The 26,650-nt window shown below is 42.5% G+C and overlaps 1 long non-coding RNA gene across 1 annotated transcript; it reads right to left on the bottom strand.

Annotated features, from left to right (window-relative positions):
- Positions 1–12,070: 12,070 nt before the first annotated feature.
- Positions 12,071–25,870, bottom strand: LOC116582557. Its single transcript, XR_004282459.1, has 4 exons — positions 25,011–25,870; positions 24,639–24,732; positions 18,904–19,041; positions 12,071–12,499 (listed from the first exon to the last, which is right to left on the bottom strand). It is a non-coding gene; the product is annotated as an uncharacterized LOC116582557 (long non-coding RNA).
- Positions 25,871–26,650: the final 780 nt, after the last annotated feature.

Raw genomic sequence — 26,650 nt, 5'->3', positions numbered from 1 at the left:
CACTTACTAGCTGTGTGACCTTGGACAAGTTACTAACTCTTCTGAGACTTGGTTTTATGAACCTCCCGTGAGGGATAACAGTAGCTATCTATCTCATAGCGTTGTTGTAAGAATTAAATGAGAAATTCTGGAACAGCTCCTCCCTGACACTCTACTCCTTCAGTAATCTACTCCACTAGCACCAGACTCCCTCCAGGGGTATGGGTCTGGGGAGACCCTGAGTATCCTCTAACAAACCCTCAGTGTGAGGATCCAGAGCTCTTGGGCACCCTAGGGCAAGGGCAAGGTAAACACTTCCTCCACCCCACCACCAATGACAAAGGACAGAAGAACGGCCACTTGAAAAGCTGTAAAGAGTTAACATCCATAGGCAAAGGCGGGGGGGGGGGGGGGGGGGTGTCTCCTCATCCTGAATAGCACAGATGAGACAGCTCAGGCCACCAGGGGTACCATTGAGCCAGAATCTTTCATTCTTGAGTCCACGAAAGAGTCCCTAAGCGGGTTAGAAGAAGAGTGGAGAAGAAAGAGAAGAAGGAGGGGAAGGAGAAGGAAAGAGAGGTGGGAAAAGAGGAGGAGAAGAAAGAAGAGAAATAATTCCCTTATTGGAACCCTTTAAGTAGGGGTTTCTCCTTCAAGAAAAACCAGAAAGAGGTTGAAGATGTTGTGTCTCTAGCCTCACTCACCAAGGGGAGTAGGAGAATGAGGTCAGGCTGGTAGTACTGAGCAGCCTACCAGGAAGAAAAGGTCCCCCACCCACTCCCAAGAGCCAGGAGTCCCAGGCAGAGGCTACCTCTGCCAGCCATGCCAGAGGCACAAAAGAATGGCCAGGGCTCCAGGCCATAGCCCTGTCTATCTTCTCCGGCCAGAGATTGGCACTCACACCAAGAGTCAAGAGCAGAAGGAAGAAGGGTTGGTGATTTCTGAGCTGTAGAAAGCCAATCTGTCGCTGTAGGGTCACTGGCAAAACCTGGTGTTCTTTCTCCCTCTATTAAAAAAGGAACTGGCTGTTCTTCCCTCCTAGCCAGGTTCACCTCTTCTTCTTCCTGAAGAATTTCCCATTAGCCGTCTGGCCTTCCTTCCTCAAAGGCAGTTGAAAATGGTCTCTTGCGGTTTCCCAAGTGAGTCTCGTGATGTAAAATGCTCCTTCCCGTGTCCTCACCTCCTTCCCTGGCTCTCCACTGGCACAGGTCAATTTCTGATTCCCTTTCTTACTTCCTTGCCCCATAAGTTTTGGTTACCCTGCCCACTAAACCCCTGAGCCAGAAGTGGAGTATCTGTTTGCACTCTCGGACTCTGAGCATTTGCCCCTGTATGCAACTTGTGTTGACCCTTGAAGGATGCCCAAGATTTGTGGTGGCAAGGGACACAGCAGGCAGTGGCAACAGCATGAGCATGAACTTCCAGTTCCAAATGAGTACAACATAGTCGAAAGTCAGCGAGGAAACCAGCCTGTAGAGGGACCATGGCAGAGTGCAGTGGAGAGTATGGCTAGAGTTATATCGAGATTTAAGCCTCATAGGAGTGGGGACATAGCTCAGCTTCCAACATGCTGGAGCCAGGAAGAAAATGGCATCTATGGGGAAGCAGCACGGATGGTGAGGAAGAACAGAAGAGGGTAAGAAGCAACTATCCGGGGCTCGGATATGGGTGGCTCGGTGGGTTAAGACTCTGCCTTCTCTCTCTCTCTCTCTCTCTCTCTCTGCCTGCCTCTCTGCCTACTTGTGATCTCTCTCTCTCTCAAATAAATAAATTAAAATTTTTTTTTAAAAAAGAAGCAACTATCTGTAGATATGATAAACTAGGTATAAATACCAAGTACAGGAAAAACCCACACTACCTGGAAAGTTTGGAGCAATTCTTTCAGGCAATAGAAAGTTCTAGCCAGTTAAGTGTTAAGCAGAAACCCCTTTGGATTACTCCCCACAACCACACACTGCCCTTGGAAAGTGATTTTATAAATTTTGAGTTCATCCTTTCTTAGTGAGCAGACTCTAAGTGAGACAGTATTTTTCTACTGGTTAAGAGTCTAAGGGTCATTATTAACCATTATGAAAAATTAGATATCGAGGGCATACAGTTGTCAGATTGGCAGAGTGTGGATTGAGCCTGGGACATGCTCTACAAATTGATTTTTAAAAATAAATTCCTGATACAGCCTTAGTTTTGTATTGTTTGCCCCCTTCTACCAAAAACTAGGCATAGAAAGAAAAACAAAGCTAAAATTTATATGTTAAAATTCTGTTAATTGAACTTCTGCTTCCAGCCGGGATGGAGGAACAGGGACTGGATTTATCTTTCTACCTTAAAAAACTATAGAACTGTACAAAACTTATGAAGGAATATTTTTCACACATTGGGCAGGGAAGGTCTATAACTTCAAATGTATGTAAACAAAGCGAGCCCTAAAATTGCACCAGGTTACTGCCTTGAGGCAGTTTCCAGGATGCAGCTCAAGGAAAAGGAATCCAAAAAGAGCACTCATTGAGTCGAGGGGACAGAGACTGGTGTTCAGGGAGGTCAAGGCAGTTATGATTTGTGGGCCAGACAATCAGAGAGGAGGGAGTTACACAAAGAAAGAGTGCCAGAGGTATGCAGAAGTGTCCTCTTAAGTCTTTGGCTAAGCACTGATATGCACAGATGTGAGAGGAAAACACCCAGAGCCAGGAGAGAAAAAAAAAAACCTCAAAAAAAAAAAAAAAAAAGAAGGAAAGAAAAGGAAAAGAAACTAGAATAATACTTGGGAGTTCACATAAGGCTGGTAATACTTCATGTCCTCACCAGCCACAGTAGAAAAATATCCCAACACATAGACCATTCAGTGGAATCCTCAGAAGATATAGGGGAGCAAAATTAACCCTAGAATAAAGGCTGCTCTGAACTTGTCCTGACAAAGTTTAAGAGCCTTCAAAGGGTCAAACTAAGTCTAGGTAACTTAACTGCATATCTGAAAAATAAATCCAAGGGAGGACTTAAGATGGCAGAGTAGTAGGGAGACCCTGAGCTTGCCTCATCCCCCAAACACAGCTAGATCAACATCAAATCATTTCAAACAACTAGGAAATCAATCTGAGGATTAAGAAACAATCTGCACACCTGGAGGGAGAGAACATGACAGATGCAAGATTTGGAGGTTTGACCTGGGGGAGAGAAAAGCCACAGTGCTGCAAATGGGAGTGAGCCCTTTTCGTGGAAGTCAAGGAGAGTGAGAGAGAGCAGGAGAGACAGCAGCAGGTAGGGTTCGCACAGGGTGCAGTAGGGTGGGGATCCCCTAGGTCACACTGGAAAGAATGCTCCCCTTCCTGGATTACATTTGGAAGAGGGTATTTTGCTTCCCCAAGGACAAAAGGCCTGCCAGGAGCCAAACAACCATTCAACAGCACAGGACAGAGGCTTGCATAGAGGACAGATAATCTGGTCAGTGCTTCACCATTGACTCCAGCCACTGTGTACACGTTGTGTGACTGAATTTCTGGGACAGAACAGTGCCAGGTGCACTGCAAGGCTCTCCTCTGAGGGGAGAGAAACAAGTCCATGCTTGATGGGTCCTTTAAGATTTGGAGTTTTGAATCCCAGCCATGAAGCACAAGAGAGTTGGGGCACCAGATGTGCCAACAGCCCAGGCACAGACAGGTTGAGGGCAAGGATCTGCCAAAAGCCTGGGACACAGGAGGGAGATTGTTCACTTTACTGGGAGGGCCTCTGGGCAGTGGGTGCCATGCGATCTCCCCTCCCCCCGCCCCCGGGGATGAGAGGGCAGTGTGATGCCGTCTTCCATACCTGCCCAACAGCACTTGTCAGACTGCAGAAAGAAACAGTCTCCAGTGGAGGCTGGAGTTGCTTATATCAAATCCCACCCCTCCCTGCACCCAGCAGGGGCATTTTTGCAAAGGCAGGTCAGACTGCGAGCCAGCAAAGCAGACCTCTCAGAAGATGAACACAAGCTCCCCGCACAGACCAGACCATAGCTACTGATTATAGAATGCTCCAAAGCGTCACTTCCAGTTCTGGTGTAAAGAGCAGGCTTTCTTTTTATCTAATTTTTTAAAAAGATTTATTTATTCATTTTAGAGAGACAGAGTTGGGGGCAGGGAGAGGTTAGAGGGAGGGGAAGAAAGAGAATTGCAAGCAGACTCCCCACTGAGCCCAGACCTGCAACGTGTGGCTCAATCCCACAACCCTGAGACCATGACCCACGCCAAATTCAAGAGGCAGATGCCCAACCAACTGAGCCACCCATGTGCCCCAATTATTTATTTATCTTTAATTTTTTTAATTTTTAATTTTTAAAATGTTCTTTCTTTTCCCTTTTTCTTTGTCATCAGGCTTATAGTTTTTTGTTCATTTGTTGGCTTGTCTGTTTCCTTTTCTTGTTTTTTGGATCAGGCTTCCTTTTTTTTCTTTTTCTTTTCTTTTTTCTTATTTCTTCCTTTTCCTTTGGAATCAGGCTTATTGTTTTTTTGTTTGTGTCCTGTTTGCTTTTTTATTCCTTTCCTTTTTCTCTTTTCTTGGATCACACTTTTTTTTTTTTTTTCAAAAACAGGCTTATCTTAACAAACAAATCAAAGCACATCTAGCTGAGGGTCCAAACACTCCCCACAGCAAGCAAAGGGGAACTTTGTAGAGGACTGATCTGTGAGAGAGAGCAGCCAAAACACAATAGCAGAGTGCACACAGTATACACCAGAAACACTTCCTGAAGCACCAGGTCATGCACAGTGTAAGACCCCTTCTTAATACAGTATTACTCTCAGGAGTAGAAAACATAACAACCTTTCATAAAACACAAAAGACAGAAGCTTAGACATAATGACAAGATGGAGGAATCCTCCCCAAAAGAAGATCAAGAAAAAAAAATCACAGTCAGGGATTTGCTCAAAACAGATATAAGCAATATATCTGAATAAGAATTTAGAACAGTCATGAGAATACTCAATGGGCTTGAAAGAAGCATAGAAGATACCAGAGAAACCCTGGCTGCAGAGATAAAAGACCTAAACATTAGTCAGGGGGCGCCTGGGTGGCTCAGTGGTTGAAGCCTCTGCCTTCGGCTCAGGTCACGATCCCAGTGTCCTGGGATCGAGCCCCGCATTGGGCTCTCTGCTCAGCAGGGAGCCCGCTTCCCTTCCTCTCTCTCTGCCTACTTGTGATCTCTGTCTGTCAAATAAATAAATAAATAATCTTAAAAAAATTAGTCAGGCTGAAATAAAAAAATGTGATAACTGAGATGCAAAACTAACTGGATGTAATCACAAGGATGGAAGAAACAGAGGATTGAATAGGTGATATAAAAAATACAATTATGGAAAATAATGAAGCTAAAGAGGGAAAGAAAACTACTAGATGGACAAATATATACTTAGAGAACACAGCGATTCCACAAAGCACAATAATATTTGTATCATGGGAGTCCCAGAAGAAGAAGAGTGGGGAAAAGGGGGGCAGAAGGTTTATTTAAACAAATTAAAGCTGGGCACTTCCCTAATTGGGGAAGGAAACAGGCATTCAAGTCTAAGAGGCACAGAGAACTCCTCTCAAAATCAACAAAAACAGGTCAACACCAAGGTATATCATAGTGAAACCTGCAAAATACAAAGATAAAAAGAAAATTCTGAAAGCAGATGGGGAAAAAAGTCCTAAACTCCTAACTTCAAGGGTAGACATTTAAGGTTAGCAGCAGACCTCTCCACAGAAACTTGGCAGGCCAGAAAGTAGTGGCATGATATATTCAACACGCTAAATGGGAAAAATATGCAGCCAAGAATACTTTATCCAGCAAGGCTGCAATTCAGAATAGAAGGAGAGATGGAGTTTCCAAGACAAGCAAAAACTAAAGGAGTTTGTGAACACTAAACCAGCTCTGCAAGAAATATTAGGGCCCTCTGAGGGGGAAAAGAGAGCAAAAGCAACAAAGACTGGGAAGGAACAGAGGCAATCTGCAAAGAACAACAACTTTACAGGTAACAGAATTGCACTAAATTCATATCTATCAATAATTACTCTGAATGTAAATGGACTCAATGCTCCAATCAAAAGACACATGGTATTAGAATAGATTTAAAAAAAAAAAACCAAGACCCATCTATATGCTGCTTAGAAGAGACTCATTTCAAGATTTATTTATTTATTTTAGAAAGAGAGAGAGTGAGCATGGGGAGGGGCAGAGGGAGAGAATCTCAAACAAACTCCCCACTGACACAGAGCCTAACATGGGGCTTAATCTCACAACCCTGAGATCATGACTTGAACCAAAATCAGGATTTGGATGCTTAACCAACTGAGCCACCCACGTACCCCAAGAGGCTCATTTTAGACCCAAAGTCACCTTCAGTTTGAAAGTGAGGGGGTAGAAAACCATCTATCATGCCAATGGATATCAAAAGAAAGCTGGAGTAACCATACTTATATCAGACAAACTAGATTTTAATCCAAAGAATGTAATAAGAGATGAAGAAGGGCACTGTATCGTAATAAAAGTGTCTATCCAACAAGAGGATCTAACAATTTTAAATATTTATGCCTCCAACTTGGAAGCACCCAAATATAGAAATCAATTAATATCAAACTTAAAGAAACTCATTGATAACAATACAATAATAGCAGGGACCTTAACACCCCACTCACAGCAATGGACAGATCATCTAAGCAGAAGATCAACAAGGAAACAATGGTTTTGAATGATATACTAGATCAGATAGACTTAACAGATACATTCAAAGCATTCCATCCTAAAACAGAAGAACACATATTCTTCTCTAGTGCACATGGAACATTCTCCAGAATAGATCACATACTGGGTCACAAATCAGGCCTCAAGCAGTACAAAAAGACTGAGATCATACCATGCATATTTTCAGACCACAATGCTGTGAAACTTGAAGTCAACCACAAGACAAAATTTGGAAAGACCACAAATGCATGGTGGTTAAAGAGCAGCCTACTAAAGAATGAATGGGTTAACTAGGAAATTAAAGAAAAAATTTTCAAAAATACAAGGAAGCAAATGAAAATGAAAACACAATAGTCTAAAACTTTTGAGACACAGCAAAGGTGGTCCTAAGAGGACCAGAGCAATACAGGCCTTTCTCAAGAAGCAAGAAAATTCTCAAATACACAACCTAGACTTAGGCCTAAAGGAGATGGAAAAAGAACAGCAAATGAAGCTTAAAACCAGCAGAAGGGAAATAATTAGGATTAGAGCAGAAATAAGTGATATAGAAATTTTTTTAAAAACGGAACAGGTAAACTAAACTAGGAGCTGGTTCTTTGAAATTAACAAAATTGATAAACCTCTAGCTAGACTTATCAAAAAGAAAAGAGAAAGGACCCAAATAAATAAAATTATGAATGAAAGAGGAGAGATCACAACCAACACCACAGAAATACAAACAATTATAAGAACATATTATGAGCAATTATACGCCAACAAATTGGGCAATCTGGAAGAAATGGATAAATTCCAAGAAACATATGAACTACCAAAACTGAAACAGGAAGAAACAGAGAATTTGAACAGACCTATAACCAGCAAAGAAATTGAAGCAGTCATCAAAAATCTCCTAACAAACAAGAGTCCAGGGCCAGATGGCTTTCCAGGGGAATTCTACCAAACATTTAAAGAATTAATTCCTATTCATCTAAAGCTGTTCCGAAAAATAGAAATGGAAGGGAAACCTCCAAACTCGTTCTGGGAGGCCAGCATTACCTTGATGTCAAAACCAAAGACCCCACTAAAAAGAAGAATTACAGACCAATATCCCTGATGAACCCGGATGCAAAAATTCTCAACAAGATACTAGCTAATTGAATACAACAATACATTGAAAGGATTATTTGCCATGACCAGGTGGGATTTATTCCTGAGGCACTTAGACAGTTTCAGCATCCACACACAAATCAGTGTGATATACCACATTAATAAAAGAAAGGATAAGAACCATATGATCTTCTCAATAGACACACAAAAAAGCATTTGACAAAAGGTAACATCCTTTCTTGATAAAAACCCTCAAGAAAGTAGGGACAGAAGGAACATACCTCAACATCATAAAGGCCATATGAAAGACTCACAGCTAATATCCTCAATGGCGAAAAACTGAGAGCTTTTGCCCTAACATCAGGAACATGACAGGGATGTCCACTCTCACCACTGTTGTTCAACATAATACTGGAAGTCCTAACGTCAGCAATCAGACAAAAAAAAGAAATAAAAGTTATCCAAATCAGCAAGGACGAAGTCAAACTTTCACTCTTTGCAGACAACATGATACTCTATGTAGAAAACCCAAAAGACTCCACTAAAAAAATTGCTGACACAGGAATTCAGCAAAGTCAAAGGATATAAAATCAATGTACAAAAATCTTCTGCATTTCTATATACCAATAATAAAGCAGTAGAAAGAGAAATCAAGGAACTGATCCCATCTAAAATTGCACCAGAATCATAAGATACCTAGGTATAAACCTAACCAAAGAGGTAAAAGAGCTATATATTGAAAACTATAGAACACTTATGAAAGAAACTGAAGAAGATAGAAAGAAACAGGAAAACATTCCATACTCATGGATTGGAAGAAAACATATTGTTAAAATGTCTATACTAACCAAAGCAACCTACAGAGTCAATGCGATCCTGGTCAAAATAACACCAGCATTTTTCACAGAACTAGAACAAACAATTCTAAAATTTGTATGGAAGCAGAAAATACCCCGAATAGCCAAAGTAAGGTTGAAAAAGAAAGGCAAAGTGAGAGGCATCATGAACCCAGACCAAGCTGTATGACAAAGCTGTAATCATCAAGACAGTATGGTACTGGCACAGAAATAGACATAGATCAATGGGAAAGAACAGAGAACCCAGAAACGGACCCACAAGTCTATGGTCAACTAATCTTTGACAAAGCAGGAAAGATTATCCAATGGGAAAAAGACAGTCTCTTCAACAAATAGTAGTGGGAAAACTGGACAGCCACATGTAAAAGAATGAAGTTAGACCACTTTCTTACACCATACACAAAAGTAAATTCAAAATGGATGGAAGACCTAAATATGAGAGGAAACCATCAAAATCCTAGAAGAGAACACAGGCAGCAACCTCTTTGACCTTGGCCCCAGCAACTTCCTACTTAGATACATCTCGGGAGGCAACTGGGACTTCAGCAAGATAAAAAGATTCTGCACAGCAAAGGAAAAGGAATTAACAAAACTAAAAGGCAAACATTGGAATGGGAGAAGATATTCGCAAATGACATATTGGATAAAGGGCTAGTATCCAGAATCTATAAAGAACTCATCAAAATCAATATGCCAAAAATAAATGATCCATTTAATAAATGGGCAGAAGACATGAACAGACATTTCTCCAAAGAAGATATACAAATGGGTAATAGACACATGACAAAATGTTCAACATCACTCATCATCCTGGGAAATACAAATTAAAGCCACAATGAGATACCACCTCACACTTCTAAGGATGGCTAAAATTAACAACACAAGAAACAACAGGTATTGGTGAGGATGTAGACAAAGGGGAACCCTCTTGCACTGTTGGCGGGATGCAAACTGGTCAGCCACTCTGGAAAATAGTATGACAGTTCCTCAGATATTAAAAATAAAATTACCCTACAACCCAGCAATTGCACTACTAGGTATTTATCTAAAGGATATAAAAGTGATGATTAAAGGGACACATACACCCCAATGTTTATAGCAGCACTATCAACAATACCCGAATTATAGAAAGAGCACAAATGTCCACCGACCGATGAATGGATAAAGAAATTTTGGTATAGATATACGACAGAATATTCCTTGGCCATCAAAAAGAATGAAATCTTGCCATTTGCAACAACGTGGATGGAGTTAGAGTGTATTATGCTGAGCAAAATAAGTCAATCAGAGAAAGACAAATATATGATTACACTCATATGTGGAATTTAAGAAACAAAACAGAGGAACATAGAGGGAAAGAAAGGAAAATAAAATAAAAACTGAGAGGGAGGCAAACCATAAGACACTCTTAACTATAGAGAATAAACTGAGGGTTGCTGGAGGGGAGTGGGGGGATGTGCTAAATGGGTGATGGGGCATTAAGGAGGACACTTGTTGGGATGAGCATTGGGTGTTGTATGTAAGCGATGAATCACTAAATTCTACTCCTGAAACCAAAACTATACTATATGTTAACTAACTTGAATTTAAATTTAAAATAAGTAAGCAAATAAAAAGAAAAAATAAATCCAACTCTATTTAAAGGAATAAAATAAAATCCAGGAACCAATAACAAAAACCTCACAATGTTTGACATTCCATATAAAGTTAGTAGGCACACAAAGAAGCAGAAAAATATGACTCCTAATAAGGAAAAAAGTCAATAAGAAGAGAGTAATATATGACCAAAATGATGAAAACAGCAGACAGGAACATTAAAAAAAAGCTATTGTAAATATGCTTCATATATTCAAAAAGGCAGAGAAAAACATGAGCATGATGAGATGAAGAAATGGAAGATATAAAAAAGACTCAAATGGAGCTTCTAGAGGTGAAAAATTACATTTGAAAAGTACACTTGATGGATTAGAGGCAAATAATCACAGAAGAAAAATTAGTATATTTGAAGAAATAGCAATAAATTTTATTCAAAATTATATACAGAGAGAAAAATGATGGAGAAATTAATAAGGGTTATTAGATCCTAAAACTGAATGAAAATGAAAGTAAAACATCAAAATTGTGGGAAGCAGTGAAAACAATCCTTAGAGGGAATTTTATAGCATTAAATGTTTATATTAGAAAAGTGGGAAATTCTCAAGTCAATAATCTAGCTCCCACCTCAAGAAACTAGTAAAGAATGAAATAAACCCAAAACAAGCAGTAGAAAGGAAATCATAGAGGAAGAACTTATAAAATTGAAAACAGAAAACAATAGAGAAGATAAATGAAAACAAAAACTAATGATTTGAAAAAAATCAATCAAATTAATAAACCTGACAAAGACTGATAAAAGAAGGAAGACAATACAAATTGCCAATACCAGAAATGAAAGAGAGACTATCAGCAGAAATGCCTCGGACATGGAAAGGCAAATAAGGGAAGACTACAAACAACTCTATTCGAAATTTGAAAACTTCCATGTAAAGGACAAATCCCTTGAAAACCACAAACTATGAAAACTCATCCAAGATGAAATAGAGAACCTAAATATTCCTGTAACTATTAAAGACACTGAAACCATATTTTACAAACCTTCCAAAAAAGAAATATCTAGGCCCAGACTGTTTCACCACTAGAACATCTAAAGAAGAAATAACATCAATTCTACACAATCTCTATCAGAAAACAGTAGAGGAGCAAACTTTGTTTCGTGAGGCCAGCATTAAAATAATTTAAGAAAAGAGGGTGCCTGGGTGGCTCAGTGGGTTGGGCCCCTGCCTTCGGCTCAGGTCGTGATCTCAGGGTCCTGCGATCGAGTCCCGCGTCGGGCTCTCTGCTCGGCAGGGAGCTGCATCCCTCTCTCTTTCTCTGCCTGCCTCTCTGTCTACTTGTGATCTCTGTCTGTCAAATAAACAAATAAAATCTTTTAAAAAAATAATAATTTAAGAAAATTACAGACAAGCATTTCTCGTGAACCTAGGGGCAAGATGTTCATCACGGTGGAAAAACATGTACTAGGTTACAGACCTAGTAACCTAGTATATCTATACAGACCTAGTTTAGAGACCAGAGTCTGCCATCTATTAGCTGTGCCACTTTCATTAAGTAATAACCTCTCTGATCCTGCTTCTCTTTTGTAAAATGTAAATGACTATTGGGGCACCTGGGTGGCTCGGTGGGTTAAGGCCTCTGCCTTCAGCTCAGGTCATGATCCCGGGGTCCTGGGATCGAGCCCCGCATCCAGCTCTCTGCTCAGCGGGGAGCCTGCTTCCCTTCCTCTCTGCCTGCCTTTCTGCCTGCTTGTGGTCTCTGTCTTTCAAATAAATAAATTTTAAAAATCTTTAAAAAAATGTAAATGACTATAACTCTATAGCTTTGTTGTAAAGATTAAATGAGATAATTTAAAATGTTTATTTAATGTAATTCCTAAAACATAATATTATTCAGTATACGTTGGACAAATTCCTATTATCATTATTATTATTATTGACACTCCTACATATGTAAAAATGTGAGGTCTATTTAAAGCAACTGAAACAGAACAGATAGTAATACGTCTTCTGATCTTGCAGAAGTTGGGCAGGGGTTTCTGTCCAGGATTACAAGGCAGAGGTAATGCGCATCCCAGGCCCTAACCTATGCCAAGAGGTTAAGAGGAGCACAACAAAGGAGTAGAGTTCTTCCCTCCTAGAAGTGATAGGAACAAAGGGGGACACATGATTTCCCCTCAGACGTATGTACTTCTGTTGAGGAGGAGAGTGTGAAGTCCTGCCAACTCGAGGGCTTCTGGAGTTGAACAACCCATAGGTCTTCAGACTCATGACAGGTGGATCCAGGATCAGTGGATCTGGGATGAAGCACAAGATTCTTAACATTCTTTTTTTTTTCTTTTTAAAAAGATTTTATTTATTTATTTGACAGAGAGAAAGAGAGAGAGAGAGATCATTAAGTAGGCAGGGAAGCAGACAGGGAGAGAGAGTGAACCAGGCTCCACGCTGAGCAAAGAGTCTGATGTGGGGCTTGACCCTGGGATCCTGGGATCATGACCTGAGCTGAAGGCAGAGGCCCTAACCCACTGAGCCACCCAGGTGCCCCAAGATTTTTAACATTCTTTACAGACCAGAGATGCATCTAATGCACACGGATCATTGCTATGGGCTGAATTATGCCCCCCGTTCATATATTGAAGCCCAAACTCCCGATACCTGAGAATCGTGACTGTATTTAGAAATAGGGCCTTTAAAGGAGTAACAAAGTCCCTCTCTCATCCATTCACTACTGAGTAGCAAAGTGAGAATTAAAATTCCCATCATGGTGCATTTTGCTCAAAACCTGTTGGTCACTCTTGCCACTCGGAAGAGAAGAGCCAGCCTCATTCGCAGCCACCCTCCCATCTAACTGCAGCCACCTGACCTTCTGTCTGGTCTTCAGGGGTGCCAGACCCCTGCCTGTCTTGTGGTATTTGCGCATGCTCCGCCCTCAGTCCCTAAAGCTCTAGCCCCGCCTCTTTGCCTGACAAACTCCCATTTACTTGTCAGGCTCTAGTTTAGGGGTCACTTCCCCAGGGAAGCCTGCTCTGACCCCCTAGATTAGAAAAGCATTTCCCCAGTGTTTGTTGCCCTCCTGTCCTCTCATCTTCCCTCATAGTATTTATTAGTGTCTGTCTGGCTGCCCTGCTCCACTGTGAGCTCTGTGGGAGCAAGGGCTACGTCTCCCATGCTCACCTCCATATCCCCACCGCCTGGCGAAGTGCACACGATGAAAATTGCGGTGGAAGGCAGAGAAACAGTCTAATATGTCCTAGGTGCGGTTTACCTCATTGAAAAGGCTGGTAAGAGAAGTGCCTGAGCCAGCTCCTCTACCTTCTCCCTCTGTCATCTCAGCGGTTTTGTCCAAGCTAGCCCAACAGTCTTCACCCCACCTCCATCCTTTAATTCTTTTTTTAAAAGATTTTATTTATTTATTTGACAGACAGAGATCACAAGTAGGCAGAGAGGCAGTCAGAGAGAGAGAGGGGGGAAGCAGGCTCCCTGCTGAGCAGAGAGTCTTACTCAACGCTGGATCTCTGGATCTTGGGATCCTGACCTGAGTCAAAAGCAAACGCTTAACAGACTGAGCCACCCAAGTGCCCTGTTTTCCCAGATTTTATATATACTGGATATAGAAAAAAGTTTCACTTTCTTCTGCATGTCACTGTAAGAACAATGCCTGGTCCATGAAAAATAGCAGCGGACTTTCAGATTCAATGTCAAGTTAGTAACAGGAGTAGCCACTGCTCGGTTCCCATTGTCATGAGGAAATGGAGGCCCTGCATGCCATATTGTTTCTTCAGAAGTCAGGAATCCATATTTTTATATGGACCCTCCTATTTTTGAAATACTGGCAACTATTTTTTTTAAATGTGAACTGTGTTAGCTTAATGAAGCATATGTATGAGCCAGAGGTGTCCCATAAGCCACCACTCTGTGAACTCAGAATAGTAAACAACTTAACTATAACACAAGTCAGAATGAAAACAGTGGTATAATGGATGGTGATGATCGCTGGATGTCATACGCAACTAATGAATCGTTGAGCACTACATCAAAACCTAATGATGTACTCTATGTTGGCTAACTGAACATAATAAAAAAATTTTAAAGCAGGATGCCATTGGAACACCTGGAATGGAACAATCACAAAACGCACACTGTCATATTAATGAATACATATAACCAAAAAAATAGGCCAGGTGCCCCAGTTTGTATAGGCACAAAGCCAAAGCAGGATCGCCATGCCCCAACCTTCGTTTGGCCTCTGGAGACACACAGCTTGTCCAGTTATAGTCCATGACTTGCTCTCTTACTTATCTTTGCCTCCTGGATCTTGGCAACAAAGACAGAAAGTGAGGGAGGAATAATGATCAAAACAAATAAAATAAGCTTGGAAAGGAGCAAGGTGTTCTTTCAGAAAAGCACTACAGGAAATGAGTTCCAGAAAAATGATTCTTAAGCACTGATTCACTCCTAGCTCATTCCTAGGTGCGCCCGTTGACTTTAGCCATTTTGACCGTAATTTCCAGTACCGTACTTTCAGATCCCCACTTTAGTCCCTCACCTTATCTCGTCTGTCTCTTAATTAACCAGAACATTCTAACCTGTGTTTGCCACTAATCCTACCTCACCTCAAATTCGAATTTCCCTCTAGTGAAAAGACTCCTAAATGCTACTTTAAAGCTTATCTGGACTATTCTATCTCAACTTATTTCTACAACCATCCTTCATCCTTTCCATTTTCCTAATTTGTGACCCTTTCACAAATACCTCTGTGTAGCCCCAGAAGTCATGGACTCTTTTATGATTTACCTCAGGCAATTGGTTTCCTTGGATATAGCCACAGCCCACAAAACTAATATTTATAGTCCCCTTGTGTATTTTTCTGATGGCAAGTTATATAAAGAGGTCCCAGGACATATGGGACATAAAGAGTCAGATGCAAGGACAGTCACTGAGGCATTGTTTGTAACAGAAAAAGACTAGATAAATCCCAAATGTCAACACATCACTTAGAGAATGGTTAAATGTACCAGAGCACAACCATACTGTGCATTGTTATGAATGTTTCATGTACGAACGGACACAACCTGTCTCAGGTTGGGTTTGCTGGAATGGAGCCTGAGACAAGGATTCTTGTGCACAGGATTTACTTGGGGAAGTGCTCTCAGGAAAAGGCAGTAAGCCAAGCGGGATAGCACCAGGGGGAAAAGGTAGGCAAGGATTTGGTCTTAGTTGGAGACTAGTCTCAGTCTGATCCCATTAACATCATCTGGAGTATAAACTGCGCTACAGAGTATTCCCCTCCACACAACCAACTTGAGGAAATAACCTTTTGTACCCCCATGTCCATCAGTCAAATGGTTCTCCAAATGTTGGAGTTCCTTTCTCCAGAGCACAGTTACCCAAGTAAGTGGCCATGAGTCCTTCTGAGGAAGGACGGATGAACTCATGACCACACATACGTGCAGTGCTACTGCAGGGTCCCCCCTCCCAGGAGGGACTTGAACCCATTTAGTCCATGGGTTCTGGGTCTGGAAACTGGCTTATGTCAGGCAACTCTGCAAGAGGTCATGACTTGGTACTGGAGCAACTACTTTCAGCCTCCTGTTCACATTTGGCTTTTTATTTTGCAGATTGAGCAGGGTCCCTGTCATCTGTCCATCTGTTTCACCCCTAGGGATGCTATAGTCTCTTAACCTCCATAACTCCCTCTAGGTCAGGGCCCCTTGGCTGCGCTCTGATTCCTGATGATGAATTCTCACTCCCCCTCGCGTCCACAGTTGACCATCACCTCCTGGCCCCTGTTCCTTCGGTTTCCCTGTCATCCCCACTGCTAGTGATGAGCTCAGTTCTGTGATTGTTGCTTCACCTACCGTCTACTCTGGCCTGCATGTGGCCTGCACGTGTACTTCTTAGTCATGCTGGTGCCTCTCCGACCAGCACACACCTCATGGCCTTGGTGAACGGTGTGTTCCCTGAGCGCCTCTCTGCAACACGATCCCCCAGGACATCTTCTGGCCTCACATACCAGATCCACTCAGCAGGCTGCAACCTGAGCCTTCTAATCCACTGCCTGTCATGACGATTTAGGCCATTTCCACCCAACTTAGCACTAGCACTGTGTCTGTACCATCTTTCAGGGTCTCTGCCCGGCTGTTAGATCCTGTATCCTGGGAGACTACTCCTATATTTACAAACGACCTTGTATCCAAATTTGTGTTCCACTTCCCTTGATTCAGCAAAACTCTTGCCCATACCTACTGTCTCAGCTCCTACTGTGACATTTTGACTAGATGCTGCGAGTTCATCAGGGTATTGTCCCTTTCCTCTCTTAGCAGGCCGAGCACATCCCTTGTCAGAGGACACTGTGATTTAACCCTAGTTATTGGCCTCAGGTCTGGGAGGAGTAGGACAAGGGAAAGGCCTGTGTACTGTGTTCAAACAAACAGGGTGTGCTAGCTCTTAATAGGGAGGAGTGGGCCACTTCCCACAGGGGAAGTCAAGGTTTTCAAGGCCTAGAAGTCCCTCTCTCATATGTCAGAGTCCCATTCTTTCCCAGCCAGAGTCCTGACCTTGGCATAGCAAACCTGCCTTAGTTGGGATTTTAACCATCCTTAGAGACCGACTGCTTTTATGGTTCAAGTCCTGGGCCCAGTCATCCACTTTCTTTATCATCCTGCTGCAGGAGGTGTGCCTCTGTATATGCCATCAAGGAGGTTCTGTGACTTTCCCACTAAACTTTAAATTGCCAACTAATCACTTTGATTTTTTGTGATCTTTTTCCAGAGTGCCCATCAAACTTAGGAATAGCCATCAAATCCCATTCTCTTAGAGATTGCTACTTTCTCCATATTTGTCAAATGTCTGATATATCCCAAAAGCTGATTTAGTCCCTCCGACCAAAGGAAGTTTAACTGCACCGCTGCCTTGTGTCAGGGACTATCCATGCTCCACCTACCACCAGTGTGGGGTCCCCAATGCCAGCCAGGCAATGAGTGGCCCCGATTGAAAATCCCATCATCATTATGCCTCCATCAGAAAGGATGAATACCCAACTTTTGTAGCAACATGGACGGGACTGGAAGAGATTATGCTGAGTGAAATAAGTCAAGCAGAGAGAGTCAATTATCATATGGTTTCACTTATTTGTGGAGCATAACAAATAGCATGGAGGACATGGGGACTTAGAGTGGAGAAGGGAGTTGGGGGAAATTGGAAGGGGAGGTGAACCATGAGAGACTATGGACTCTGAAAAACAATCTGAGGGTTTTGAAGTGACGGGGGGGTGGGAGGTTGGGGTACCAGGTGGTGGGTATTATAGAGGGCACGGATTGCATGGAGCACGGGGTGTGGTGCAAAAATAATGAATACTGTTATGCTGGAAATAAATAAATAAATAAATAAATAAAAGAAAATCCCATCATCACACCTGCTCCTGGCACCGATTGTCACAGGGTCTGGCTTCCCCAGGAAACAGACCTCAAGAAGGAAACTGGTGCACAGGATGTTTGTTAGGGAATGTCTTTGGGATCAACACTTGTGGAAAAGAGGTGGAGGGAAAGCACTGGACAGAGGGAGGAGTGAAGCTATGATACAGTTCCAACGAAGGCCTCAGCCAGCTCCACGGTAGGCTGTAGAACTAGAATATCTGGTTGACCCGAACTGGGTTAAAAGGGCTAGGCCTTTAGACCCGTGAACTTATTAGTCATTGGATGTGGGTTTCCCTTGGAAGGAGGCATGATCTTAGGTGGAGCAGTTTTCTTTAGCTGAGGCATCCCATAAAGAGGGCTGATACCTGAAGGCCATCTAGATGTGCTCCCAGCAGCTGGAGGAATCATGTCCACACTGCTAAAAGGCAACCTGGGTGGCACATTACAGCATTCACCATGTGCACTGATGGCCATACTCTGTGAACATAAACTTTCTGATCTGCCTTCTGATGGGTATGGAAAATAACATATTCAGGGGGCGCCTGAGTGGCTCAGTGGGTTAAAGCCTCTGCCTTCGGCTCGGGTCATGATCCAAGGGTCCTGGGATTGAGCCCCACATCGGAATCTCTGCTCGGCAGGGAGCCTGCTTCATCTTCTCTCTCTGCCTGCCTCTCTGCCTACTTGTGCTCTCTCTCTGTCAAATAAATACATAAAATCTTAAAAAAAGAAAAAAGAAAATAACACATTCAGTAGATCAACAGCCACATACAAAAGGCTGTGTTGATCTGCTCTAGCAAAGATACCACATCCGACAGAGCCACTGGCACTGCTCAGTAAAATCTGTGGTACCTCCTATTGTCACCTGCCATGATACATCTGTTTTTGGGGGGCCACACTAGTGAATTTAATAGGTATCTGATGGCGGAATGCATTGTACAAGTCTCTGAGAGCACTAAATTCTGCAATTCTCCCCGGGATACAATAGGGTTTTTAACTTTTATTTTCTTATTATGTTGGTAGGTGGTGGTGAGGAGTTTCTGAGGCTTCTAGTTGGCCTTTACTATTACAACAGCTCTTACGCTACTGGCCAAACAACCAACACGAAGATTCTGCCAATTGCTAAGCTTTTCCAATCCAGTTATACAGTCTGGAAGTACTCTTAAGCCGTCAGGCAGTCCTGAAACAGCAGCGTGTGGGCAGCTGCTCGGCTGGCTCACTACACCGGCACAGATTCGGCCATCAAGAAGACCATGAATCCAAATGACTACAGACAGCTTATTACTTACATAGGCAGCAAAGCTAGATCATCATGGTGTCAGCTCTCCATGTCCCTAGTCCCGCAGAATGACATTGACTAGATGACAGACATGAACAGTGGGACGAGAGCAATGTGGTTCTCAACTCCGGCTACACCTTGGAATTAGCTTTAAAAAGGAAAAAAAAAACCTTTTTTCCTGGGCTCCACCCCAGAGACTTATTTAATTACTCTGTTTTGGAGCCAGGACATGGGTAGTTTTTTTTTTTTTTAACTCCCCAAGTGATGTTAATGTACAACCAGGGCTAAGAACCATCACCTTAAGCAGAGTACAGGCTTGTAACCTACACCCAGGTCTGCTCTTCAGACCTTAAGTATTTCTAACAGGTAACAAAATATTTCATTCTACGAAAGAGAGAGAAATGCAATGGCCCCAGAAGAGGAATTCGACTGACCTAAAGATAGCGGCCTTTGAGCACTGGCTTCCAAAGTCAAATGACCTGGGTCAGATTACAGACGCTACCACTCAGCAGCCAGGTGATCTTGGGCAACTAACTTAACTTCCCTAACGTGAACATACCTATCAGTCTGCCTGACACCTAACAGGTCCTCAGTGTAGGTTCATTAACTCTGAATATGAATCTCCAAGCTTCATCTGTAAATTGAGGCTAATAATACCTGCCTGTCTGCCTATCTCCTAGAGTTGCTGTGAGACTAAAAATGGTTAACGGCCTTACAGGCCCTTTATAAACATCTAGGTGCTGTACAAATGGAAAGTGGAAACATTCTTTTTCTTTTATGAAAATGCTAAACATGTATGTCACTTTTTAAAAAATGTTTCTAAGAATCTTTGTGTCTGTGGTTTCACAGAGTCTTACAAAAGCCCTAGAAGTAAACTGGGCAGTAAATTCACTGGTAAGAAAACTGAGACAAGAGACATTGATCGCACAAGGTTGTTCAGCAAAACGAAGACTGGATCTTAGGACCAATAACTCAAAGGCAGAGATTCTCTTCACCAGATAACACTCACAAAAGATCTATTAATAGATCCCCCTTGGGGCGCCTGGGTGGCTCAGTGGGTTAAAGCCTCTGCCTTCGGCTCAGGTCATGATCTCGGGGTCCTGGGATCGAGCCCCGCATCGGGCTCTCTGCTCAGCGGGGAGCCTGTTTCCTCCCCACTCTCTCTCTCTCTCTGCCTGCCTCTCTGCCTACTTGTGATCTCTGTGTCAAATAAATAAATAAAATCTTTTTAAAAAATTGATCCCCCTCAATGAGTAGGTTAGTCATCTGATCAGAGCTCTGTTGGACATGTTGGAACAATTTCTTTTACTTGTCCCTTTCAAAGTAGGATTTGTACCTGAGGAAATCCAATCAATACTCCTCAGTCCTTATGTACATGGTTAGTTTGGTTTTTAGTTTTCTCCATTTTCTGTTATATTTCAGTAACCATGCTGGTGGCACACTGAGCAAAAGGAAAAGAAACCTTTCCCGCTTCACCACCATCACCCCTGTTTATTACCATGTACCGTTCCAATTTCAACACGAAAACCACCGTGGAAATGGCAACACTAAAGACTGATAGCCACAAGATGGCAGAGTTTACCATTTCATTTTTTCTTGCTTACATCATTTATTCACTCATTCATTCAAGAATTATTCTTTGAGTGTCTACAACGTGTAGAGTGCTTTCTAGGGATCAAAAGGATTGTAAAAGAGGTGAACGATGTGATATGGTTCCTGCCCTTCAGAAGCTTGGGGTAAGGGCAGTCTGCGAAGAAGAAAAAACACACCTAAGAACATTTAAAAGAAAATACACATTACTGTGTGATTAGACGCCAAGTAAGTGACACACACTGCCGTATGACTACAGTGAGCCGGAAAGTCTGCCTTGAGGGGAGAAGAATAGAGCTGGGGCTTGAAGGATCAATAGGTAGTTTAGAAAGAAAAACTTAATCCCAAGCAAAAGGACCAGTGTGGATCATGCAACTGAAGTAAAAATGAGCAAAACCTGTGCCCAGGTCAGTGATGTGACTAACCTGGTTATAACAAACGGATATTGGGTAAACAAGATTGAAATAGATTAGATAAATTAGATCTCCATTGATTTTGCTAGAATGATGCCCACCATAAAAGATAAAGGTATCTATTGAGCCTGCCAATAACTATGGCCTTCAGGCAGGCAATTTTCTAGCTTCAGTTTCATTGTTTGTAAAATGCACAGGTTAGACAAGATGACTTCTTACAGTCTTTCCAAATCTTATAAAAGAAAAACACTGGGAGGCAAGCAGGCAGGCAGACAGGGAGGGAGGGAGGTGGGAAGGTATGAAGGAAGAAGAAGGGAGGGCAGGGGAGGAAAAAGAAAATGGATTATAAGTTCTTTAGCAATTGCTGTATGGCTTTGACATTTCAGTTGCTGAACAGGGACAGTCTTACATAGTGGTTGGGGCTTGGGCTCTCCTGTTGGGTAGACTTAAGTCCAAGTCTTGAATCAGTCACTTACTGTTTACCAGTAGGCAAGTTAGCTTAGACTCTATAAGCTTCAGTCATTCACTCAACAAACATACATGTAACACCTTCCTCCACGTTAAGCCCTATGCTAGTCATTGGTAATAGGGAGATAAACAAGACAGGCAAGATCTCTTCTCCGGAGCTTACAGTTTTGTAGGAGGGACCGTCCAAAAATAATCACACAAAAAACTAGATGCAAGTGTAATCAGTGCCAAAGTACAGAGTGTTAGGAGAGTAGATAACCTAAAGGCCTAATCCAGTCTGACAGATCAGAGGTTTCCCCAAGGAAAGATGAGCCAGGCAAAGAAAAGGAAAAAAGCATTTCAGGACAAGTGAACAGTATATGAAAAGGCTTTAAAACTAGGAGGAGCAGGGTGCCTGGGCGGCTCAGTGGGTTAAGCGTCTGCCTTCGGCTCAGGTCATGATCTCAGAGTCCTGGGATCGAGCCCTGCATCGGGCTCTCTGCTCAGTGGGGAGCCTACTCCCCCCTCCCCAACTCCGCTTGGTTCTCTGCCTACTTGTGATCTCTGTCAAATAAATAAATAAGACTTTTAAAAGAAAAACTAGGAGGAGCTTGGCTGAGCAAATAACTAAATGGCAGCTGTAGCTAGAGCACAGAGAACTAGGAGGATAATGGCAGAGACCAGGATATGTAAGCCAATAGAGCCTGATGAAGAGAATGTCCCGACGGGCCTAGGAAGCCTGTGGTCTTTACACTAAAGCCGTGAGAAGTCTGTTTCCTTCTTCATAAAAGAAGGGATAGCACACCTCGCTCACAAGGTAGCTGTTTCGACGAAAGGGCCTCACTGCCCTCCCTCATCCCACACCTCCTTATTGAATCTATCACCAAGTCCTATCAGCACCACCTCCAAGAAATCCGTCACCTCCCAAATACGTTTCCATCTCCACAACCATGACCCTGGCCTAAGTCGTCATCTCTAGCCTGGACAATTGCGAACTAGTCCGGACTTAAACCTTTGCTCCCCTCCTACCCATTATTCCTGCAGCAACTCCAGTGATCTTACTAAAATTGAAACTGGCTCACAGTAGGCCTTCGCTTAAAACCTTCCAGGGACTTCGCAGTGCTCTTAGCATAGAGACCAAATCCTTAAGTCATATGCTAATGCAGTTCCCCTCCCTGAGATGCGCATTTTAGCTCAACTCTCACCTCACTCCTCACCTACTTCATTCCAACTCGCCCTTACATTTTTACTTCTCTTCTTCAGGCAAGCCTTTCCTGATCCCAAGCCGCCACCTATTTCACATTCTTTTCTTATTTGCCCACTGGGAACATGTTATTTCTCTTCTGATCTCTTATCTCTGTAATTACACAGTCCTCAGAGCGATTGTTTAATGTCTGTTTCTGCCACTAAACTATAAGCCTGAGAAAGTAAGAAACACACATTTTTTGCTTACTTTTGGATCCCCAGAACCTTGCCCAATCTTTGACAATATAGGAAGGACTCCATGAACACTTGTTCATTGAATGAGGGAGGTGTTAGCTACTGCTACAAATAATAAAATACTAACAATAATTGTTATTTAGGGGCACCTGGGTGGCTCAGTTGTTCGGCGTCTGCTTTTGGCTCAGGTCCTGATCACAGGGTTCTGGGATCAAGTCCCACATCAGGCTCTCTGCTCGGAGGGAAGCCTGCTTCTCCCTCTCCCACTCCCCCTGCTTGTGTTCTTTATCTCAACAAAACAAAACAGATTGCTATTTATTATTTTATTGTTATAAATGTGCCATTTCATTGTTATCCATAGGAACCAGCAAAATATTAGCACAGACCATGTTGCTGGTCAGTGAATACCCTGCCACCTTTTATCAGAGCCCCTATTTCTATATTTAGCTCAATTATTATATTCTAACTATAGCTACAACCCAGCATGGTTATGAGGCTCTGAAGTCAGACTTGGCCTAAACCCCCATTCTGCTACTATCTTTGTGACTTCGAACAAGTTGGCCTTTCTGGGATAGAGTTTGTTTTCAGACTCATGAGGCTTTCATGAGATCATGCATGGAAAGTGCTTAGTACAGAGTCTGGAATATAACATGCCTCAATAACATACTGTTACCTCATAAAGATTGTTGATTAATCTGAACAAGTACCTATTAAAATGTACAGCAAGGGGCACCTGGGTGGCTCAGTGGGTTAAGCCTCTGGCTTCAGCTCAGGTCATGATCTCAGGGTCCTGGGATTGAGGGAGCCTGCTTCCCCCTCTCTCTGTTGCCTCTCTGCCTACTTGTGATCTCTCTGTGTCAAATAAATAAATAAAATCTTAAAAAATAAATAAAAAATAAAATGTACAGTAAAAACAGAATACCAAAGGATCTATGACAGCATGCTATCTCCGCCTGCTGGGGGGAAATCTCCCTCAGGATATATGAACCTGATGGAATCTTCCTGTAATCTTGAGAAATAAAGGGAACTTTGAAAGAGGCAAGGAAGGCTACAGAAGGTAAAGTTGGAGGTCTCTGAGAATTCAAATGTACTATTTACCTTATGTGCTGGTAAATCATCTGGAATGCAAAAAACAATGGGTTAGGCCCCAAAGGGTTGGCTTCCTAAGTAGTAGCAAAAGTCTGAGGATACTGATCTAACATTCATATTTGACCTTGTCTGTTCTTTGTACCATCATGTCCCTGATTTGCCAAAACTGATTACCTCAAGGAAACAACTGTCCATGTCCTTCGTTTGGGGAACTTAGCTAATAACCAATTTTCCTCCACTCAAATGTTATCTAATGTGCTTATTAAGCCATTGCTGCTCCTTTGGATAGATACCTTGAAAAAAGGGATCTTGGGGTAGGAAAAGTCTTCATGGTCAAAGGACTGAATCTCAAATGGTAGAATCTAAGAAAATAAGATGTGCAATGCAGGAAATGGACTCAGGAAGAGCACATGGCTGTGTGTACTTCATATCAGGCAGCGGTTAGGAGCAGCTGTCTGGAATTAGATGGATGAGATTTCAAATCCTAGATCTGCAACATACAAGCTGGGTGATCCAGGTAAGTTAATTAAGTTTATGTCCTCAACTGTAAAATGGGGATAATAAGGATCTATCTTAGCAGGTTGTTAGAAAGATTAAATGAGATGACACAAAGTCATCCAAGAAAAGTCTGGTAGAATTTGAGTGCTCACGTATTTTTATTATTTAATCATATCTGGTAATTAAATCGAAGCAGCCATGGCCTGTTCTTTTCTAAAACCATAATGGGCTCCTCCTAGAGAGGACTGGGGCCTATGTGGTTACCCACCCTACTTGTATTTCAGGCACAGGATGGATGGAGCAGCAATGAGGGGAAGCGGAAACGCAGACCTCTGGCCCCTGGTCCCACCTGATGAGTAATACTGCATGGAGGACAGAAAAGAGGAAACTTAGATGAAATTCGTACCTCCCCCCCCACAATAAAAAATAAAAGGACAACTCAGTATAATTATGCCCAGATTTCTGCTGGCAGAAGTTTGCAAACTAATTTTTACGTAAAGGCCACCAGGCCAATTAACATCCTGAGTGCTTAAAGGGGTGGGGTAGTGGGAAGAGGGTCACTGGCGAGAGTTTTGCTCTCTCCCAACCCCCACAATAACTACACTTAATGCTCCAGACACCACCTCCCTTCCCGGCAAACCTCAGTTTTTCAGACCCCGTCAGTCTGTTCCCAGAAACCTCAGGTGCTTTCAGCTTCCATTGACCTTAAAAAACAAAAGAGCCGTTATTTTACCAGCAAAATGAGTTTATTGAGGAAGAGCAGAGGAATTGTAATTCAGAACAAGCAAACTGTGGCAATCCATAGGCAAACCCAGAGAACAGAGGAGAGGGGCTTGCTTTCCCAGGGGAAAAGAGGAGGGACTGTTTCATTGACCTCTCACTGACTGGGCTGTTGCTGGGCAAGGAGAAAGTCATCCTTCCTCAGGCTGGGATACCAAAAGCAAGCTGCTTCCTGCTGGGAATTGTGGGATAATGCTTCTTCCACCAAGAGGTAATGCATGAGAGCTCCCCCTTCAGGGCTTCCTGACTCCATTTTAAATAAAGTTTCCTTTATTTTCACATCTCCCCCTTTTGATCAAGGTCTTTCTCAAAAGCACTGCTAATCAAAAGTCAGGGTTGTGTTGTGGTGGTTTTGTTTTTTGGTTTTTTTTTTTTCATATTTAGTGTTTTCATCCCCTTGGTGTCAGAAAGGATCTTTCCTGGTGGTCATGTCCCCCATGAGAGGGAAAGTGTGTAGAACGAAAACCGGTGAAGTCACATTTGAGTAACAGGGAAGAGGAGGAGGGAGAACTGTCAGGCATTTCCCGTCTGAGATAAATGTTGAAGATCATCTCAAAGTGCTGAGCTAGCATCACCCTACTGGGCACGTTATTTCTACGAAGGTTTGAGAGGCAATAGCTATAAGGCTTAAAACTGATTATAAAGGTGTGCCTGGGTGGCTTTGTCAGTTGAGAGTCTGACTCTTGATCTCAGGGTTGTAAGTTTGAACGCCACACTGGGTGTAGAGATTATTTAAAAATAAAATCTTTTAAAAAACGATTATACAGGGGCACCTGGGTGGCTCAGTGGGTTAAAGCCTCTGCCTTCAGCTCAGGTCATGATCCCAGAGTCCTGGGATCAAGCCTCGCATCATCGGGCTCTCTGCTCAGCAGGGAGCCTGCTTCCTCCTCTTTCTCTACCTGCCTCTCTGCCTACTTGTGATCTCTGTCAAATAAATAAATAAAATCTTAAAAAAAAAGATTATACAGAACAAGATGAGCAGAACTTCTGCAAGGCTAAAGGGGTCTTTTCCAAAAGCCTTGCAGGGGCACCTACATGGCTCAGTTGGTTGAGCATCAGACTCTTGGTTTTGGCTCAGGTCATGATCTTGCAGTTATGGGATCCAGCCCCGAGTAGGGCTCCATATTCAGTGCAGATTCTGCTTTAGATTCTTTTTGCTTCCCCCTTTGCCTCTCCCTGCTCACTCACTTTTGCGCTCTCTCACTCAAATAAACAAAAATTTTTTTTAAAAAAGCCTTGCAAAGAGGAGTTATCTTATTTGTATTTCCCTCGGATGCAGGGAAACAAATAATAAATAGGGAAGAACAAATCGAAGTTTCTGGTGTCAGATCCAACAGCCAGAAAGGCTCCCTTTTTGCAATAGATTAGAAAGAAAGGGAGGAAATAAGGTAAGAAGCAACATCGAGAAAAAGGTATACAGGTCTGGTCCAATCATCTTGGGAAAGCTGTCTCCTTCAGCTGTCGTCTGCTTCAATTCCTGGAAATCTTTATTTCCAGGTA

Source organism: Mustela erminea, chromosome X (assembly GCF_009829155.1).
Source record: "Mustela erminea isolate mMusErm1 chromosome X, mMusErm1.Pri, whole genome shotgun sequence".
In the NCBI taxonomy this organism is placed as follows: Eukaryota; Metazoa; Chordata; class Mammalia; order Carnivora; family Mustelidae; genus Mustela; species Mustela erminea.
The sequence above is the reverse complement of the archived record's forward strand: the minus strand, read 5'-3'. Positions and strand labels throughout refer to the sequence as shown.